The 21,010-nt window shown below is 41.9% G+C and overlaps 5 non-coding genes and 1 pseudogene across 5 annotated transcripts; all 6 read left to right on the plus strand.

The window, feature by feature from the left end:
- Window positions 1–230: 230 nt before the first annotated feature.
- LOC121570895 lies at window positions 231–349 on the plus strand. Its single transcript, XR_006001631.2, has one exon. It is a non-coding gene; the product is annotated as a 5S ribosomal RNA (ribosomal RNA).
- Window positions 350–2,045: 1,696 nt separating this feature from the next.
- Window positions 2,046–2,164, plus strand: LOC121570896. Its single transcript, XR_006001632.2, has one exon. It is a non-coding gene; the product is annotated as a 5S ribosomal RNA (ribosomal RNA).
- Window positions 2,165–11,204: 9,040 nt separating this feature from the next.
- On the plus strand, window positions 11,205–11,323 carry LOC121570768. Its single transcript, XR_006658256.1, has one exon. It is a non-coding gene; the product is annotated as a 5S ribosomal RNA (ribosomal RNA).
- A 1,702-nt stretch (window positions 11,324–13,025) lies between these two features.
- LOC121570762 lies at window positions 13,026–13,144 on the plus strand. Its single transcript, XR_006001522.2, has one exon. It is a non-coding gene; the product is annotated as a 5S ribosomal RNA (ribosomal RNA).
- Window positions 13,145–14,842: 1,698 nt separating this feature from the next.
- On the plus strand, window positions 14,843–14,961 carry LOC121570876. Its single transcript, XR_006001613.1, has one exon. It is a non-coding gene; the product is annotated as a 5S ribosomal RNA (ribosomal RNA).
- Window positions 14,962–16,655: 1,694 nt separating this feature from the next.
- LOC121570771 lies at window positions 16,656–16,764 on the plus strand (annotated as a pseudogene).
- Window positions 16,765–21,010: the final 4,246 nt, after the last annotated feature.

A 21,010-nucleotide genomic window follows, 5' to 3' on the forward strand; every position in this document is an offset into this window, starting at 1 on the left:
TCTGGATTCCGTCCGCAACGCCTATTTTATAGGGCCCTAGTCCATGAACTTGTCATAAGTCAACATAAGACATGCCCTCTTTCCCCCCCACAAGACTCAAAAATATAGACTGGAAATGTAAGCAAGGTTAGAGCTTCTTCAGTGCGTGTCACAGTGTGGATACTTATCTGCGTCCCGTTCAGCGTGAGTGACACATTGACTTTATATAGTGTACCAAGAGTTGTTCCCTAGCTTACGGCCATACCAGCCTGAATACGCCCGATCTCGTCCGATCTCGGAAGCTAAGCAGGGTCGGGCCTGGTTAGTACTTGGATGGGAGACCGCCTGGGAATACCAGGTGCTGTAAGCATTTTGTTCCAGTAGGGTGTACTCTTGTGTCATGGAGCAACTACCTTTTATTTATCACCCTAATAATATCATGTATTTTTATTGGACTAAATGCAGTTTGTATGTGCTGCCCTGCCCTGATCAAATGAAATAATGGACAGTGCGTTTCCCTCAAAATGTAGGCAGTACATTCAGCCTTTGTTTTTAGTCTAGGAGACTGTCAATGTCTGTAGTCCCATTAGGGCACTATAAAATCCCTTCGATATTTTGCCTGATTCCGTTTTTTCCCCAAGTTCCCTTTTCTCCTTTTAGATTTCCCCGTTGACCGCTTGTCCCTGTTTTTGCAGGTTTCCGCTCTCAAAAGTACACATTTTTAATAGAAAAACAGCACAATTGGATGTTCTATGTCCACAACAATGTTTAAACCCTATCAGGAGGCCATTTTTGAGGTCTGGGAAAAAAGGAAGACATTTAGATTTTTGGGGTGTAGTTACCTTTAAATGCAAGCGTGCACCAGGAAGAGACCTTTAATATGCGGAGGCAGTGAAGAAAGTAGACGAAGAGGGGTCATTGGGGGGAGTGGTGAGAGTAGGAGATATGTACCAGTACAGAGGGATAGGCAAGAAAGTGATATATGTTTCTGTAAGATTGGATTTTTAGCGTTTATAGCAATGGTTATTAATTGTACTGCAGGGATGGAACGCAAGTTGAAGAAAATGGAGGTTGTGGTGGCAGCTGCAGAGAGGTATTTGGGTGTGCGAGACTTGACATCAGAAGAGTTACAGGGAGTGTTAAGTGGTGATGTCCCATCATTTCAGGTTGAGGGCATGAGGTAGGAGTAAATATATTTAAATAGTGGAGAAGGGTGGGGTTAATTATTAGTAATAATGTTGAATTCGTGAGTGTAGTGTTAGATGGTAGGTTGTTTTATTTTTCAAGAAAAAGATAAGGGAGTTGTACTCCAGTCTAGTAGGTGGCGGTAATGCAACAAATTGGATGCCAACCGCAGTTAAACGTCATTGAAGAAGAAGCAGAAGAAGAAGCAGAAGAGACTTTTGTTTGGTTAAGCGGTGTTGCTGTAGCGCTCATGTGATTGCAGAGTTTGCCAGACAAATGGCCACTGGATTGATGTATATTATCACTGTATAATTTTGCCAGGCAGACATAGGCTGCTTTGAAGTTAACATTTACTTGAGAAGGTTTTGGGGAAAGCCATTCCTTCCCTACCAGAAGAAGGTTATCATTAGCATCATCGCTAACGGCTACACAAAGTGTAGACATACGCGCGCACCGCACACATGCACACAGACAGGGGCATTCCTGTGCCGTTTCAGAAAGTTTTATGGAAATACGAATCCCTGATGCATTTTGTTCATGTCTTATGATTCACTTAGGCAAATGAATGCGTTTTCTAACAAGTTGAATAGATTTAGTTGATTTCCTACTAAGTTCAATACATTTTGAATATTGTTGAATTTCGGTTGAATGTCTGGATTCCGTCCGCAACGCCTATTTTATAGGGCCCTAGTCCATGAACTTGTCATAAGTCAACATAAGACATGCCCTCTTTCCCCCCCACAAGACTCAAAAATATAGACTGGAAATGTAAGCAAGGTTAGAGCTTCTTCAGTGTGTGTCACAGTGTGGATACTTATCTGCGTCCCGTTCAGCGTGAGTGACACATTGACTTTATATAGTGTACCAAGAGTTGTTCCCTCGCTTACGGCCATACCAGCCTGAATACGCCCGATCTCGTCCGATCTCGGAAGCTAAGCAGGGTCGGGCCTGGTTAGTACTTGGATGGGAGACCGCCTGGGAATACCAGGTGCTGTAAGCATTTTGTTCCAGTAGGGTGTACTCTTGTGTCATGGAGCAACTACCTTTTATTTATCACCCTAATAATATCATGTATTTTTATTGGACTAAATGCAGTTTGTATGTGCTGCCCTGCCCTGATCAAATGAAATAATGGACAGTGCGTTTCCCTCAAAATGTAGGCAGTACATTCAGCCTTTGTTTTTAGTCTAGGAGACTGTCAATGTCTGTAGTCCCATTAGGGCACTATAAAATCCCTTCGATATTTTGCCTGATTCCGTTTTTTCCCCAAGTTCCCTTTTCTCCTTTTAGATTTCCCCGTTGACCGCTTGTCCCTGTTTTTGCAGGTTTCCGCTCTCAAAAGTACACATTTTTAATAGAAAAACAGCACAATTGGATGTTCTATGTCCACAACAATGTTTAAACCCTATCAGGAGGCCATTTTAAAAAAAAGGAAGACATTTAGATTTTGGGGTGTAGTTACCTTTAAATGCAAGCGTGCACCAGGAAGAGACCTTTAATATGCGGAGGCAGTGAAGAAAGTAGACGAAGAGGGGTCATTGGGGGGAGTGGTGAGAGTAGGAGATATGTACCAGTACAGAGGGATAGGCAAGAAAGTGATATATGTTTCTGTAAGATTGGATTTTTAGCGTTTATAGCAATGGTTATTAATTGTACTGCAGGGATGGAACGCAAGTTGAAGAAAATGGAGGTTGTGGTGGCAGCTGCAGAGAGGTATTTGGGTGTGCGAGACTTGACATCAGAAGAGTTACAGGGAGTGTTAAGTGGTGATGTCCCATCATTTCAGGTTGAGGGCATGAGGTAGGAGTAAATATATTTAAATAGTGGAGAAGGGTGGGGTTAATTATTAGTAATAATGTTGAATTCGTGAGTGTAGTGTTAGATGGTAGGTTGTTTTATTTTTCAAGAAAAAGATAAAGGGAGTTGTACTCCAGTCTAGTAGGTGGCGGTAATGCAACAAATTGGATGCCAACCGCAGTTAAACGTCATTGAAGAAGAAGCAGAAGAAGAAGCAGAAGAGACTTTTGTTTGGTTAAGCGGTGTTGCTGTAGCGCTCATGTGATTGCAGAGTTTGCCAGACAAATGGCCACTGGATTGATGTATATTATCACTGTATAATTTTGCCAGGCAGACATAGGCTGCTTTGAAGTTAACATTTACTTGAGAAGGTTTTTGGGGAAAGCCATTCCTTCCCTACCAGAAGAAGGTTATCATTAGCATCATCGCTAACGGCTACACAAAGTGTAGACATACGCGCGCACCGCACACATGCACACAGACAGGGGCATTCCTGTGCCGTTTCAGAAAGTTTTATGGAAATACGAATCCCTGATGCATTTTGTTCATGTCTTATGATTCACTTAGGCAAATGAATGCGTTTTCTAACAAGTTGAATAGATTTAGTTGATTTCCTACTAAGTTCAATACATTTTTGAATATTGTTGAATTTCGGTTGAATGTCTGGATTCCGTCCGCAACGCCTATTTTATAGGGCCCTAGTCCATGAACTTGTCATAAGTCAACATAAGACATGCCCTCTTTCCCCCACAAGACTCAAAAATATAGACTGGAAATGTAAGCAAGGTTAGAGCTTCTTCAGTGTGTGTCACAGTGTGGATACTTATCTGCGTCCCGTTCAGCGTGAGTGACACATTGACTTTATATAGTGTACCAAGAGTTGTTCCCTCGCTTACGGCCATACCAGCCTGAATACGCCCCTTTCGGTAATTGAGGAAGTGGAAACAGGTGCGGTGGTATTGGAGGAGAAGGAGAGGGAATTGGTTGCTGCGTTTTGAAATCTTTTTTTGTTTGGTTATTTATGTGGAATTTGATTTTTGTTTTTGATTTATTAGTAAGAGTTGTTTCTCCCCTAGCAGCTTTTGCTGGGGGGGGAAGGAAAGGAGGGAGAAATACAGATATAATTAGTTAATCGGACGGACAACAATAGATACAACGACCTACGCGATGGAACAGACAAAGAGTACTGGACATGGAGGAAAAGTTCCTGATGCACCATCATCGAGGGAAAAGTCCTATGATAAGACTTGTACGGTGGCGGTGGATATCACTGGGGAAAAGAAATTAACGATGATGGAATTGCTGAGAGGGATAAAGGAGGCGTGTGGAACGGTGATAGGGTGCAGATTTAAAGGTGATCAGAAGTATGAGATTACGATGTCCCATGTCCATGGGAAGGAGAGGTTAATGGATGGACTAAAAATCAAATCGTGCACGGTAATGGCGAGGGACATTTCAGCGGATGAGCTGGTGGTGTCCTTTATGAATTTACCAGTGTATATTAGTGACGATACTATCGTGGCAAAATTGGAAGGATGGGGTGTGAAGGCGGTTTCTGGGATTAAGAGGAGATTATGGCCAGGAACAGAGATCGCTGATGGCACAAGATTCTGTAAAGTTCGGTTTACAGACGTGGTGCGCTCACTACCATATTCTACCAAGTTTGAGACGTTGGAGGGGACTGAGTACTTTCGAGTGATACATGACAGGCAAGTTAAAGTGTGCCGAATTTGTATTCAGTCTGGCCACGTAGTACGGGACTGTCCTGATTTTCTATGTCGGAGATGCGGAGCACAAGGGCACTATGCAAGAGAGTGCGTCGAGAGAGGAGAGACCATGTAATGGATGTGGGGAGAGAAGAATGCGCTGTACGTGTACTGGGCCAACAGATGGTGAAGACATGGAACAACAGGAGGAGGAGATGGAAGAAGAGAGAGTGGAGGAGGGGGACGTGATGGAGGACGGGGAAAAAGGAGACAAGGATGGTGGAGGAGGAGGAGATGGTGAATCTACTGCGACAGAGGGGGATGGAATTGGGGCGAGCATGGATGTCGAATTCCTAGATGACTACTGCACAGATGGAAAGGAGCCTGATGGTGGAGAAGGAGGAGGAGGTGAGCAGGAAACGGAAACATCTGAAGGTGAGGGAGATGAAGATAATGGAGGGGTTGTACCTGACACTATTCCTGAAAGTATGGATGTGAAGGGGGAATCCGCGAAGAGGAAGGACTCTGAGAGTGAAGTGTCCGCGGGTGAAGTCAAAGGGTGAGGGAAGAAGCAAAGGAAAGTAGGAAGAGCAAGATCAAGAAGAAGAAGAAAAAGACTGGGTCTTGATGATGGGAAAAATCAACATATTAATTGTACTTATGGTGAGTGTTGTATCTGTTAATATTAATGGACTAAGGAATATGGGAAAGTTAGAACAGACAGTGAGTCTACTACAGGCTGATATTTTATGCTTCCAAGAGACACACTGGACTGACAGTATGATGGATGGAGTAAGAAAGAGATGGATGGATTTGATTTATTATAATAATGGTGGGGAGAGGACGTGTGGGGTTGCTATATTAATTAAGAGGGATAGTGTACAGAATATTAGGCAAGTGTATGCGGATAAAGAGGGTAGACTTTTGAGTGTTAAATTTGAATTTCTAAATGTGCAATACACTTTATTGAATGTTTATGCACCTAATAATGAGAGTGACCGAGAAGTATTTTTTAAGGCACTTGAGCAACATTGTGTGGGTAACTGTATATTGGTTGGGGATTTTAACGTTAGATTGACAAAACTGGACACGTCAAGGAGTACTTTGTTGCGCTCTGACATGTCTAGGCGAGTATTGTTGGGGATAATGAAGGATCATTGTCTGAGTGATGTATGGAGGGGAATGCATCCAGGTCAGAGAGTTTTTTCAAGGAGGCAGGTTGTTTTGAAGGTTCTCAGGCAAAGCCGCATAGATTATTGTTTAGCGGCGGAAAATATAGTGCAATATATACAAAAGATTAGGTATGATTTTAATACATTAAGTGATCATGCCTCTCTTGGTTTCCTGCTGGGTCCTAGTGTGCCTTCTAGAGGGGGTGGTGTATGGTGTTTGAATGCTGAGCTACTAAAAGAAGGAAAATATATTGATATGATTTCTGATTGTATAAATAGAGAAATATTGAGTGATTTTAAAAGTGTTAATATTGGTTTGTGGTGGGAGGGTCTAAAAGAGAAGATTAGAGGGTTGAGCATTAAATATGCAAGACGAAGGAATTTTCTTTTAAAGAGGGGAGAGGATAGCTTTGAATAAAAGACTAGACATTGAGCTGGGGAAAGTTGATACGGTGGAGGGTTATGATATGGCAGGTTTTATGGAAGCTCAGGCTGCGGTACATAACTTTGAAAAGAGTGCATGTATGGGGGCAATAGTAAGGAGTAGAGTACAGTATGCCATAGAAGGAGAGAAATGTACATCCTTCTTTTTAGGGTTAGAAAAGAAGAAGCAGGCTAGAAACTATATTACAGAAATCGAGAATGAGAGGGGGGAGACAGTGAATGATCTGGTGGGGATTTTAGATACAATAGAATGTTTTTATAGTAATCTTTTTAAAAAAGAATGCAATGATCAAGGATGTATAGAAGAGGTGTTGAGCTATGTAGATGCCAGAATATCAGAGGATGAAAGACTCATGTGTGACACAGACTTGGCGGTCACAGAGATACGGGAGGCGATTTTGTCTGCTCATAGAAATAAGAGCCCTGGCTCTGATGGGCTGACAAGTGAGTTTTACAAAACATTTGTGGATATAATGGCACCTGTTTTATTAGATGTGTACAAATATATGGAGCAATCTCAGGAAGTCTCGGAGTCGATGGCGACTGGCTTAATAACTATAATATATAAAAACAAGGGAAGTAGGAAAAGATTAGAAAATTTTAGGCCATTATCTATTTTAAATGTAGATTATAAGATCTTAACTAAGGTGCTGGCTAACAGAATTAATAAAGTAATGGGAAGTATTATTTCAGAGACACAGGCTTACAGTGTTCCTGGTAGAGAAATAGCAGACATTATTTGCACTTTAAGGGATGTCATAAGACATATGAAGGGTGAGGGAGGTGTAGTATTGAGCATTGATTTAAATAAAGCTTTTGATAGAGTAGAACATTCATTTCTAATGCAGACGCTTAAAACTTTTGGATTTGGGAGCAGAATGGTGGCCTGGATACAGCTGCTATACGGTGCTGCAGTAAGTAGAGTAAAATGTAACGGGTTACTTACTGATGCTTTCCCATTGGAGAGGTCGGTGAGGCAAGGATGTCCATTGTCTGCGGCCTTATATTGTATGTCGGTTGAGCCTCTGGTGGCTCTCCTTAAAGCAGACCACCAGATCCGAGGCGTTTCTATTCCAGGGGGTGGAGTCAGCATTGTGCAGCAATATGCAGATGACACTACAATTACTGTTAGAGATGTGGAAAGTGTAAATAGAGTGATGGAGTGTTTTGAGCTCTTTGGGAAAGCATCAGGTGCTAAGATTAATGTAGAAAAGACTGAGGTTTTGTATGTGGGGCTAGTGAATGATAATGGGTGTAGGTATCATTTTAAAAGAGCTAATGGCTATTTTAAAGCGTTGGGAGTTATTTTGGGTATTGATGAAAAGGAGGCATGTGATAGGACTTGGGCAGGTGTATTGAATAAAATCAAACAAACTATGGCATTTTGGAGATGGAGGAATTTAAAATTGAAAGGAAAGGTAGTGGTAACAAATTCTTTACTAATATCTAAATGTGTATATGTCATGGATGTGCTTCAGATGCCAGAGTGGGTTTTAAAAGAACTTAATTCTATTGTTTCTAACTTCTTGTGGGATGGCAAAGGGGCTAGAATATCTAGGTCTACACTTGCTGCAGAATATAAAGATGGGGGGTCTAAAATTAGTGGACATAGACGTGAAAAGAAAAGCATTAAGAATTAAAATTATACAGAAGTATTTATATGGGGAGGAAGAATATGGGTGGAAGAGGTTCTTTAGGAATTATTTGTATAATAATGGAGGATGTGAAGAGAGTGGGTTATTAATGATATGGAAAAAGCCTATGTATGAACAAGTTCCTCTGTTTTATCAGGAAGTGTTACGTGCATGGGGAGAATTTCTTCCTCGTGTAAAATATGTGTGTGAACATAAGGATATAATACTGAATCAACCTGTGTTTTTAAATCCCAAAATTATGTTCAATGATGAAGTGTTGTATAATCCCCCTTTTTATGAGGGCTGGACTGAGACTTATTAAAGACTTTGTATATGAAGTTATTCCTGGGTTTCTAAGAGGCCAGGCCATTTATGACAATGTGAAGGATGTGGATGATACAGTTTGGAAAGGTACTATATTGAATGGATTTGAACGGGTGAAAAGTAGCATTCCAGCAGAATGGGTTTCTGTCATTAATGGAGATGGAATTTGGGAAGATTTATATGTATTACCGAATTTATATATTGACAATGGGGATAAATGGAAAACATTGGCTAGTGTCAGAACAAATGTTTTTTATAAACAATTACTGGTTACTGACAGGCCTGCTGCTGAGAAGAGGTGGGTAGAACTGTTTCGAAGATGGATCGAAAAGTATTATGGAAAAACTTATACTTACATGGGAATAAATTGGAATGTGAAAATAACGATTTTAAAATAAGACATAATCGGATATACACAAAAGTAGTGCTGCATCAAATAAATAAAGAAATAAAAAGAGAATGTGATATATGTGGTAAGGCACCAGAAAATTTATTACACTTATTTGTAGAATGCGAGGATTTAAAAGATATGTTTTGTAAAGTAAAGGAAATAATATGTAAAAACTGGGGGAGTGGTTTGTTGGAAAAGAATGCGTGGGAGGAATTGGTTTTATTTGGAGTGGGAGATGAATGTAAAGGGGTTAATGTGAGGTTGTTGAATATTGTATTGAGTTTTGTTAGGTATGCTATTTTTTGTGGGAGGAATTATGCTTATTTTGAAGGGAGGAGGGTAAGGGTGTGGGGTATTTTTGTAGCTTTGTTTAAGAAGCACATCGATATGTTTTATAGTTATGGATTGGAAGATTTTGATGAACTTTTTGTAGAGGGGAGTGGGTTAATTGCAAGGGTGGATGGTGGAGGAATCACTTATAATTTTTGAAAGGAATATTTTGATATTTTCTATGTTTATTTTTATTTGACAGGGAGATGCTTTTAAATCTGCCTATTTAATATGTGGAATTTGATATGTCTTAGTCATGTCTGGTTTTTGTATACTAGGTTTTTGTTTTTATTTCTTTGGGTTCTTTGATTTGATAGGGGGTGAATTGTTCGCCTGCCTATGGTAGAATAGTTTCTAGTGTATGGTTTTTTGTATATAACACTGTACATGGTATAATATAAGTGTATTTGATGAATATTTTACAATAAAAAAAAAAAAAAAAAAAATACGCCCGATCTCGTCCGATCTCGGAAGCTAAGCAGGGTCGGGCCTGGTTAGTACTTGGATGGGAGACCGCCTGGGAATACCAGGTGCTGTAAGCATTTTGTTCCAGTAGGGTGTACTCTTGTGTCATGGAGCAATTACCTTTTATTTATCACCCTAATCATATCATGTATTTTTATTGGACTAAATGCAGTTTGTATGTGCTGCCCTGCCCTGATCAAATGAAATAATGGACAGTGCGTTTCCCTCAAAATGTAGGCAGTACATTCAGCCTTTGTTTTTAGTCTAGGAGACTGTCAATGTCTGTAGTCCCATTAGGGCACTATAAAATCCCTTCGATATTTTGCCTGATTCCGTTTTTTCCCCAAGTTCCCTTTTCTCCTTTTAGATTTCCCCGTTGACCGCTTGTCCCTGTTTTTGCAGGTTTCCGCTCTCAAAAGTACACATTTTTAATAGAAAAACAGCACAATTGGATGTTCTATGTCCACAACAATGTTTAAACCCTATCAGGAGGCCATTTTTGAGGTCTGGGAAAAAAGGAAGACATTTAGATTTTGGGGTGTAGTTACCTTTAAATGCAAGCGTGCACCAGGAAGAGACCTTTAATATGCGGAGGCAGTGAAGAAAGTAGACGAAGAGGGGTCATTGGGGGGGAGTGGTGAGAGTAGGAGATATGTACCAGTACAGAGGGATAGGCAAGAAAGTGATATATGTTTCTGTAAGATTGGATTTTTAGCGTTTATAGCAATGGTTATTAATTGTACTGCAGGGATGGAACGCAAGTTGAAGAAAATGGAGGTTGTGGTGGCAGCTGCAGAGAGGTATTTGGGTGTGCGAGACTTGACATCAGAAGAGTTACAGGGAGTGTTAAGTGGTGATGTCCCATCATTTCAGGTTGAGGGCATGAGGTAGGAGTAAATATATTTAAATAGTGGAGAAGGGTGGGGTTAATTATTAGTAATAATGTTGAATTCGTGAGTGTAGTGTTAGATGGTAGGTTGTTTTATTTTTCAAGAAAAAGATAAGGGAGTTGTACTCCAGTCTAGTAGGTGGCGGTAATGCAACAAATTGGATGCCAACCGCAGTTAAACGTCATTGAAGAAGAAGCAGAAGAAGAAGCAGAAGAGACTTTTGTTTGGTTAAGCGGTGTTGCTGTAGCGCTCATGTGATTGCAGAGTTTGCCAGACAAATGGCCACTGGATTGATGTATATTATCACTGTATAATTTTGCCAGGCAGACATAGGCTGCTTTGAAGTTAACATTTACTTGAGAAGGTTTTGGGGAAAGCCATTCCTTCCCTACCAGAAGAAGGTTATCATTAGCATCATCGCTAACGGCTACACAAAGTGTAGACATACGCGCGCACCGCACACATGCACACAGACAGGGGCATTCCTGTGCCGTTTCAGAAAGTTTTATGGAAATACGAATCCCTGATGCATTTTGTTCATGTCTTATGATTCACTTAGGCAAATGAATGCGTTTTCTAACAAGTTGAATAGATTTAGTTGATTTCCTACTAAGTTCAATACATTTTTGAATATTGTTGAATTTCGGTTGAATGTCTGGATTCCGTCCGCAACGCCTATTTTATAGGGCCCTAGTCCATGAACTTGTCATAAGTCAACATAGGACATGCCCTCTTTCAACCCCCCCACAAGACTCAAAAATATAGACTGGAAATGTAAGCAAGGTTAGAGCTTCTTCAGTGTGTGTCACAGTGTGGATACTTATCTGCGTCCCGTTCAGCGTGAGTGACACATTGACTTTATATAGTGTACCAAGAGTTGTTCCCTCGCTTACGGCCATACCAGCCTGAATACGCCCGATCTCGTCCGATCTCGGAAGCTAAGCAGGGTCGGGCCTGGTTAGTACTTGGATGGGAGACCGCCTGGGAATACCAGGTGCTGTAAGCATTTTGTTCCAGTAGGGTGTACTCTTGTGTCATGGAGCAACTACCTTTTATTTATCACCCTAATAATATCATGTATTTTTATTGGACTAAATGCAGTTTGTATGTGCTGCCCTGCCCTGATCAAATGAAATAATGGACAGTGCGTTTCCCTCAAAATGTAGGCAGTACATTCAGCCTTTGTTTTTAGTCTAGGAGACTGTCAATGTCTGTAGTCCCATTAGGGCACTATAAAATCCCTTCGATATTTTGCCTGATTCCGTTTTTTCCCCAAGTTCCCTTTTCTCCTTTTAGATTTCCCCGTTGACCGCTTGTCCCTGTTTTTGCAGGTTTCCGCTCTCAAAAGTACACATTTTTAATAGAAAAACAGCACAATTGGATGTTCTATGTCCACAACAATGTTTAAACCCTATCAGGAGGCCATTTTTGAGGTCTGGGAAAAAAGGAAGACATTTAGATTTTGGGGTGTAGTTACCTTTAAATGCAAGTGTGCACCAGGAAGAGACCTTTAATATGCGGAGGCAGTGAAGAAAGTAGAGGAAGAGGGGTCATGGGGGGGAGTGGTGAGAGTAGGAGATATGTACCAGTACAGAGGGATAGGCAAGAAAGTGATATATGTTTCTGTAAGATTGGATTTTTAGCGTTTATAGCAATGGTTATTAATTGTACTGCAGGGATGGAACGCAAGTTGAAGAAAATGGAGGTTGTGGTGGCAGCTGCAGAGAGGTATTTGGGTGTGCGAGACTTGACATCAGAAGAGTTACAGGGAGTGTTAAGTGGTGATGTCCCATCATTTCAGGTTGAGGGCATGAGGTAGTAGTAAATATATTTAAATAGTGGAGAAGGGTGGGGTTAATTATTAGTAATAATGTTGAATTCGTGAGTGTAGTGTTAGATGGTAGGTTGTTTTATTTTTCAAGAAAAAGATAAAGGGAGTTGTACTCCAGTCTAGTAGGTGGCGGTAATGCAACAAATTGGATGCCAACCGCAGTTAAACGTCATTGAAGAAGAAGCAGAAGAAGAAGCAGAAGAGACTTTTGTTTGGTTAAGCGGTGTTGCTGTAGCGCTCATGTGATTGCAGAGTTTGCCAGACAAATGGCCACTGGATTGATGTATATTATCACTGTATAATTTTGCCAGGCAGACATAGGCTGCTTTGAAGTTAACATTTACTTGAGAAGGTTTTGGGGAAAGCCATTCCTTCCCTACCAGAAGAAGGTTATCATTAGCATCATCGCTAACGGCTACACAAAGTGTAGACATACGCGCGCACCGCACACATGCACACAGACAGGGGCATTCCTGTGCCGTTTCAGAAAGTTTTATGGAAATACGAATCCCTGATGCATTTTGTTCATGTCTTATGATTCACTTAGGCAAATGAATGCGTTTTCTAACAAGTTGAATAGATTTAGTTGATTTCCTACTAAGTTCAATACATTTTTGAATATTGTTGAATTTCGGTTGAATGTCTGGATTCCGTCCGCAACGCCTATTTTATAGGGCCCTAGTCCATGAAGTTGTCATAAGTCAACATAGGACATGCCCTCTTTCCCAACCCCCCCACAAGACTCAAAAATATAGACTGGAAATGTAAGCAAGGTTAGAGCTTCTTCAGTGTGTGTCACAGTGTGGATACTTATCTGTGTCCCGTTCAGAGTGAGTGACACATTGACTTTATATAGTGTACCAAGAGTTGTTCCCTCGCTTACGGCCATACCAGCCTGAATACGCCCGATCTCGTCCGATCTCGGAAGCTAAGCAGGGTCGGGCCTGGTTAGTACTTGGATGGGAGACCGCCTGGGAATACCAGGTGCTGTAAGCATTTTGTTCCAGTAGGGTGTACTCTTGTGTCATGGAGCAACTACCTTTTATTTATCACCCTAATAATATCATGTATTTTTATTGGACTAAATGCAGTTTGTATGTGCTGCCCTGCCCTGATCAAATGAAATAATGGACAGTGCGTTTCCCTCAAAATGTAGGCAGTACATTCAGCCTTTGTTTTTAGTCTAGGAGACTGTCAATGTCTGTAGTCCCATTAGGGCACTATAAAATCCCTTCGATATTTTGCCTGATTCCGTTTTTTCCCCAAGTTCCCTTTTCTCCTTTTAGATTTCCCCGTTGACCGCTTGTCCCTGTTTTTGCAGGTTTCCGCTCTCAAAAGTACACATTTTTAATAGAAAAACAGCACAGTTGGATGTTCTATGTCCACAACAATGTTTAAACCCTATCAGGAGGCCATTTTTGAGGTCTGGGAAAAAAGGAAGACATTTAGATTTTGGGGTGTAGTTACCTTTAAATGCAAGCGTGCACCAGGAAGAGACCTTTAATATGCGGAGGCAGTGAAGAAAGTAGAGGAAGAGGGGTCATTGGGGGGGGAGTGGTGAGAGTAGGAGATATGTACCAGTACAGAGGGATAGGCAAGAAAGTGATATATGTTTCAGTAAGATTGGATTTTTAGCGTTTATAGCAATGGTTATTAATTGTACTGCAGGGATGGAACGCAAGTTGAAGAAAATGGAGGTTGTGGTGGCAGCTGCAGAGAGGTATTTGGGTGTGCGAGACTTGACATCAGAAGAGTTACAGGGAGTGTTAAGTGGTGATGTCCCATCATTTCAGGTTGAGGGCATGAGGTAGGAGTAAATATATTTAAATAGTGGAGAAGGGTGGGGTTAATTATTAGTAATAATGTTGAATTCGTGAGTGTAGTGTTAGATGGTAGGTTGTTTTATTTTTCAAGAAAAAGATAAGGGAGTTGTGCTCCAGTCTAGTAGGTGGCGGTAATGCAACAAATTGGATGCCAACCGCAGTTAAACGTCATTGAAGAAGAAGCAGAAGAAGAAGCAGAAGAGACTTTTGTTTGGTTAAGCGGTGTTGCTGTAGCGCTCATGTGATTGCAGAGTTTGCCAGACAAATGGCCACTGGATTGATGTAAATTATCACTGTATAATTTTGCCAGGCAGACATAGGCTGCTTTGAAGTTAACATTTACTTGAGAAGGTTTTGGGGAAAGCCATTCCTTCCCTACCAGAAGAAGGTTATCATTAGCATCATCGCTAACGGCTACACAAAGTGTAGACATACGCGCGCACCGCACACATGCACACAGACAGGGGCATTCCTGTGCCGTTTCAGAAAGTTTTATGGAAATACGAATCCCTGATGCATTTTGTTCATGTCTTATGATTCACTTAGGCAAATGAATGCGTTTTCTAACAAGTTGAATAGATTTAGTTGATTTCCTACTAAGTTCAATACATTTTTGAATATTGTTGAATTTCGGTTGAATGTCTGGATTCCGTCCGCAACGCCTATTTTATAGGGCCCTAGTCCATGAACTTGTCATAAGTCAACATAGGACATGCCCTCTTTCCCCCCCACAAGACTCAAAAATATAGACTGGAAATGTAAGCAAGGTTAGAGCTTCTTCAGTGTGTGTCACAGTGTGGATACTTATCTGTGTCCCGTTCAGAGTGAGTGACACATTGACTTTATATAGTGTACCAAGAGTTGTTCCCTCGCTTACGGCCATACCAGCCTGAATACGCCCGATCTCGTCCGATCTCGGAAGCTAAGCAGGGTCGGGCCTGGTTAGTACTTGGATGGGAGACCGCCTGGGAATACCAGGTGCTGTAAGCATTTTGTTCCAGTAGGGTGTACTCTTGTGTCATGGAGCAACTACCTTTTATTTATCACCCTAATAATATCATGTATTTTTATTGGACTAAATGCAGTTTGTATGTGCTGCCCTGCCCTGATCAAATGAAATAATGGACAGTGCGTTTCCCTCAAAATGTAGGCAGTACATTCAGCCTTTGTTTTTAGTCTAGGAGACTGTCAATGTCTGTAGTCCCATTAGGGCACTATAAAATCCCTTCGATGTTTTGCCTGATTCCGTTTTTTCCCCAAGTTCCCTTTTCTCCTTTTAGATTTCCCCGTTGACCGCTTGTCCCTGTTTTTGCAGGTTTCCGCTCTCAAAAGTACACATTTTTAATAGAAAAACAGCACAATTGGATGTTCTATGTCCACAACAATGTTTAAACTCTATCAGGAGGCCATTTTTGAGGTCTGGGAAAAAAGGAAGACATTTAGATTTTGGGGTGTAGTTACCTTTAAATGCAAGCGTGCACCAGGAAGAGACCTTTAATATGCGGAGGCAGTGAAGAAAGTAGACGAAGAGGGGTCATTGGGGGGGAGTGGTGAGAGTAGGAGATATGTACCAGTACAGAGGGATAGGCAAGAAAGTGATATATGTTTCAGTAAGATTGGATTTTTAGCGTTTATAGCAATGGTTATTAATTGTACTGCAGGGATGGAACGCAAGTTGAAGAAAATGGAGGTTGTGGTGGCAGCTGCAGAGAGGTATTTGGGTGTGCGAGACTTGACATCAGAAGAGTTACAGGGAGTGTTAAGTGGCGATGTCCCATCATTTCAGGTTGAGGGCATGAGGTAGTAGTAAATATATTTAAATAGTGGAGAAGGGTGGGGTTAATTATTAGTAATAATGTTGAATTCGTGAGTGTAGTGTTAGATGGTAGGTTGTTTTATTTTTCAAGAAAAAGATAAGGGAGTTGTGCTCCAGTCTAGTAGGTGGCGGTAATGCAACAAATTGGATGCCAACCGCAGTTAAACGTCATTGAAGAAGAAGCAGAAGAAGAAGCAGAAGAGACTTTTGTTTGGTTAAGCGGTGTTGCTGTAGCGCTCATGTGATTGCAGAGTTTGCCAGACAAATGGCCACTGGATTGATGTATATTATCACTGTATAATTTTGCCAGGCAGACATAGGCTGCTTTGAAGTTCACATTTACTTGAGAAGGTTTTGGGGAAAGCCATTCCTTCCCTACCAGAAGAAGGTTATCATTAGCATCATCGCTAACGGCTACACAAAGTGTAGACATACGCGCGCACCGCACACATGCACACAGACAGGGGCATTCCTGTGCCGTTTCAGAAAGTTTTATGGAAATACGAATCCCTGATGCATTTTGTTCATGTCTTATGATTCACTTAGGCAAATGAATGCGTTTTCTAACAAGTTGAATAGATTTAGTTGATTTCCTACTAAGTTCAATACATTTTTGAATATTGTTGAATTTCGGTTGAATGTCTGGATTCCGTCCGCAACGCCTATTTTATAGGGCCCTAGTCCATGAAGTTGTCATAAGTCAACATAGGACATGCCCTCTTTCCAACCCCCCCACAAGACTCAAAAATATAGACTGGAAATGTAAGCAAGAGAGCTCAGTGTGTGTCACAGTGTGGATATTTATCTGTGTCCCGTTCAGCGTGAGTGACACATTGACTTTATATAGTGTACCAAGAGTTGTTCCCTCGCTTACGGCCATACCAGCCTGAATACGCCCGATCTCGGAAGCTAAGCAGGGTCGGGCCTGGTTAGTACTTGGATGGGAGACCGCCTGGGAATACCAGGTGCTGTAAGCATTTTGTTCCAGTAGGGTGTACTCTTGTGTCATGGAGCAACTACCTTTTATTTATCACCCTAATAATATCATGTATTTTTATTGGACTAAATGCAGTTTTTATGTGCTGCCCTGCCCTGATCAAATGAAATAATGGACAGTGTGAACCCTTGAATGAGTAGATGTGTCCAAACTTTTGACTTGTACTGATTCCATATCTGTTGTTTCATATTTTTGATGTCTTCACTAGTATTCTACAATTTAGAAAATAGTAAAAATAAAGAAAAACCCTGGAATGAGTAGGTGTGTCAAACATTCGACTGGTACTGTGTATAGGAGTGCCATTGATAGGCTATAGCCTAGCCTACATTTCAGTCTCTTCTTCGTTTGTGTTGCAGGAAAATGTGCATTGAAGTTGTTACAGGACTACAGAGAATCAAATCAAATCTTATTGGTCACATGCGCCGAATACAACAGGTGCAGACATTACAGTGAAATGCTTACTTACAGCCCTTAACCAACAGTGCATTTATTTTATTAAAAATAAAACAACAACAAAAAAAGTGTTGAGAAAAAAAGAGCAGAAGTAAAATAAAATAACAGTAGGGAGGCTATATATACAGGGGGGTACCGGTGCAGAGTCAATGTGCGGGGGCACCGGCTAGTTGAGATAATTGAAGTAATATGTACATGTGGGTAGAGTTAAAGTGACTATGCATAAATAATTAACAGAGTAGCAGCAGTGTAAAAAGGATGGGGTGGTGGGGGCAGTGCAAATAGTCCGGGTAGCCATGATTAGCTGTTCAGGAGTCTTATGGCTTGGGGGTAGAAGCTGTTGAGAAGACTTTTGAACCTAGACTTGGCACTCCGGTACCGCTTGCCGTGCGGTAGCAGGGAGAACAGTCTATGACTAGGGTGGCTGGAGTCTTTGACAATTTTGAGGGCCTTCCTCTGACACCGCCTGGTATAGAGGTCCTGGATGGCAGGAACCTTGGCCCCAGTGATGTACTGGGCCGTACGCACTACCCTCTGTAGTGCCTTGTGGTCGGAGGCCAAGCAGTTGCCATACCAGGCGGTGATGCAACCAGTCAGGATGCTCTCGATGGTGCAGCTGTAGAATTTTTTGAGGATCTTTGGACCCATGCCAAATCTTTTCAGTCTCCTGAGGGGGAATAGGCTTTGTCGTGCCCTCTTCACGACTGTCTTGGTGTGTTTGGACCATGATAGTTCGTTGGTGATGTGGACACCAAGGAACTTGAACCTCTCAACCTGTTCCACTACAGCCCCGTCGATGAGAATGGGGGCGTGCTCAGTCCTCTTTTTTTCCCTGTAGTCCACAATCATCTCCTTTGTCTTGGTCACGTTGAGGGAGAGGTTGTTATCCTGGCACCACACGGCCAGGCCTCTGACCTCCTCCCTATAGGCTGTCTCATCGTTGTCGGTGATCAGACCTACCACTGTTGTGTCGTCGGCAAACTTAATGATGGTGTTGGAGTCGTGCCTGGCCATGCAGTCATGGGTGAACAGAGAGTACAGGAGGGGACTGAGCACGCGCCCCTGAGGGGCCCCCGTGTTGAGGATCAGTGTGGCAGATGTGTTGTTACCTACCCTTACCACCTGGGGGCGGCCCGTCAGGAAGTCCAGGATCCAGTTGCAGAGGGAGGTGTTTAGTCCCAGGATCCTTAGCTTAGTGATGAGCTTTGAGGGCACTATGGTGTTGAATGCTGAGCTGTAGTCAATGAATAGCATTCTCACGTAGGTGTTCCTCTTGTCCAGGTGGGAAAGGGCAGTGTGGAGTGCAATAGAGATTGCATCATCTGTGGATCTGTTGGGGCGGTATGCAAATTGGAGTGGGTCTAGGGTTTCTGGGATAATGCTGTTGATGTGAGCCATGACCAGCCTTTCAAAGCACTTCATGGCTACAGACGTCAGTGCTACGGGTCGGTAGACATTTAGGCAGGTTATCTTAGAGTCCTTGGGCACGGGGACTATGGTGGTCTGCTTGAAACATGTTGGTATTACAGACTCAGTCAGGGACATGTTGAAAATGTCAGTGAAGACACTTGCCAGTTGGTCAGCACATGCCCGGAGTACACGTCCTGGTAATCCGTCTGGCCCTGCGGCCTTGTGAATGTTGACCTGCTTAAAAGTCTTACTCACATCGGCTACGGAGAGCGTGATCACATAGTCATCCGGAACAGCTGGTGCTCTCATGCATGCTTCAGTGTTGCTTGCCTCGAAGCGAGCATAGAAGTGGTTTAGCTCGTCTGGTAGGCTTGTGTCACTGGGCAGCTCGCGGCTGTGCTTCCCTTTGTAGTCTGTAATAGTTTTCAAGCCCTGCCACATCCGACGAGCGTCAGAGCCAGTGTAGTACGATTCAATCTTAGCCCTGTATTGACTCTTTGCCTGTTTGATGGTTTGTCGGAGGGCATAGCAGTTTCTTATAAACGTCCGGGTTAGAGTCCCGTTCCTTGAAAGCGGCAGCTCTACCCTTTAGCTCAGTGCGGATGTTTCCTGTAATCCATGGCTTCTGGTTGGCGTATGTACGTACGGTCACTGTGGGGACGACATCATCGATGCACTTATTGATGAAGCCAGTGACTGATGTGGTGTACTCCTCAATGCTGTCTGAAGAATCCCGGAACATGTTCCAGTACTGAATGTGTTGTAACTGTCCCCAAAATGTGTCGCTTTTCCATTACAATCTTTTATCAGAAATCTATAGCATACGGTCTCCCAACCAAACGTAGGTCTCAATTGCAGGTTGATTTGAAAGCCAACACTAAGTTCTCTCAGTTTCCACAGAGTCCAGAGTGCAGCTTCCAGAGCCTTTGTAAGACAGTCTCTTTATGGCAGAGTTTAGCATGTAATCCCCTTTTGTGGAGGGTTAGTGGATTTGGGGGTTGTTGGGAGTAGTGCAGGAAACTAGCCGTTATGTAAAAGCTATTAGCGGTCTGGAAGACAAAGCCCTATTATTGGCTCGAGAGGCGATCACTGAGTACATTTGGTGACTGAGCTGCTCGTTCAGATTTGCCCCTCGATGATCAAAAATAATAATTTGTTTTATAATACATTATGTAAAGTAGAATATGTAATATACTGTATGATGCAAAAGTTGTCATACCGGCTGTGTTTCTGCCTGATTGAACAGCGAATAGCTCAGATACACATGAAAACATAACATTCAAAATGGGCGAATATTTCCTTTAAGAGGACATTTTAAAATTAGGTCTACGTGTATGACTGTTGTCTACTTTCTACACTTTGGGATGGATTCTCTCACCACTTTTTCACTATAGTTTGTCAGTTCACATGAATATTGAGAGAGATTAACATGCCGTATTTGATACTACAGAGATTAAAACAGGGAAGGAGGGCAGGCTGAGACAGTCCTCCAAGAAACTATGCAGGGACACAATGGTATGAAGCCTACTTTATCTAGCCAACATATAACTCACGTTTGCCTGGGCATGTTCTCCATGAGGCTCTTGTATGGGACTCAGGAAAGACTCATATCATCTCTTGCACAATTCTTTTTTTAATGGTTCACTGTAAGCAAAAGCATGTTTTAGTCATCATGAAGAACACTTGTAATGCCGTTCCAATCACCTTCAGCTGTTAACAGTTGAGATGGGTGCTGGTGATCTATAACCCATCTTACTATAGGCAGCATCTATATATTAATTACAGTTGTATATTACTATGAAATGATTGCCATTTGTAATATTTCTCATTTTCATTATATCAAGTATAGCATTAATAAATAGTTCAGAAAAATAATATAATTTCAAGTTCTGATTTGATGTAAAACACAAAATGGACATCAAGTTTGAGTCTAGGTCCAGGATGAGTAACGTCATAATGGACCCTGGTAGTAGAGGAAGAAAGGGCAGCTTGAAGTTCACCACTGTGGATGTACAGCTGCATTTTGAGCCCAGAGACTGTTACGGGGCTTATTGAAATAGAACAGTCATGGAGCTGATGGAAATCTACACAACATAGAACATAGACCAGGGAATCAGTTAGAACATATAAGATAGCTTCCACTGTTCTGAATAAGCTCCTGAATCAAAGAAGTAGGCTATAACAGGTCATTCCTCAGCTGACCATTTGGCTACTGATCATCTAATCCAGATTGTATATTCATCTAATACACACAACTCCAGTCCTTGAAGGCTGCAGTCCTGCTGCTTTTATGTATCTCCTTGTCAAAATATAATTTATTTATATTCCTAGGTCTGCCCTGAGACGCCAAGTAGCCAAGTATT

This window comes from Coregonus clupeaformis, unplaced genomic scaffold (genome assembly GCF_020615455.1).
Source record: "Coregonus clupeaformis isolate EN_2021a unplaced genomic scaffold, ASM2061545v1 scaf0119, whole genome shotgun sequence".
NCBI classification, from domain to species: domain Eukaryota; kingdom Metazoa; phylum Chordata; class Actinopteri; order Salmoniformes; family Salmonidae; genus Coregonus; species Coregonus clupeaformis.